Source organism: Acanthisitta chloris, unplaced genomic scaffold (assembly GCF_000695815.1).
Source record: "Acanthisitta chloris isolate BGI_N310 unplaced genomic scaffold, ASM69581v1 scaffold37924, whole genome shotgun sequence".
Lineage (NCBI taxonomy): Eukaryota > Metazoa > Chordata > Aves > Passeriformes > Acanthisittidae > Acanthisitta > Acanthisitta chloris.
In genome coordinates this window covers 1-232 of record NW_008670481.1, presented here as the reverse complement: position 1 = coordinate 232, position 232 = coordinate 1, and positions in this window count along the sequence as shown.

Sequence of the window (232 nt, the reverse complement as noted above, 5' to 3'; positions counted from 1 at the left end):
GCCACTCCAGGGCAGGATGATGCCCTGGGAAGTGGATTAGGCCCAATCCCTCTCTCACCAGGGCAGGGTGAGGTCTTGGAAGGAGCATGAGGCCCAAGCCCAGCAGGGCAGGCTGTGGCTTTGGGAAGGGCATGAGACACAAGATCCCTAGGTAACCACCTTCTCCCACCCCAGGCAGGACGGCGTGCTGGAAATGGGACGGAGCTGAAGCTCAGCACCCACCGCTAACCCA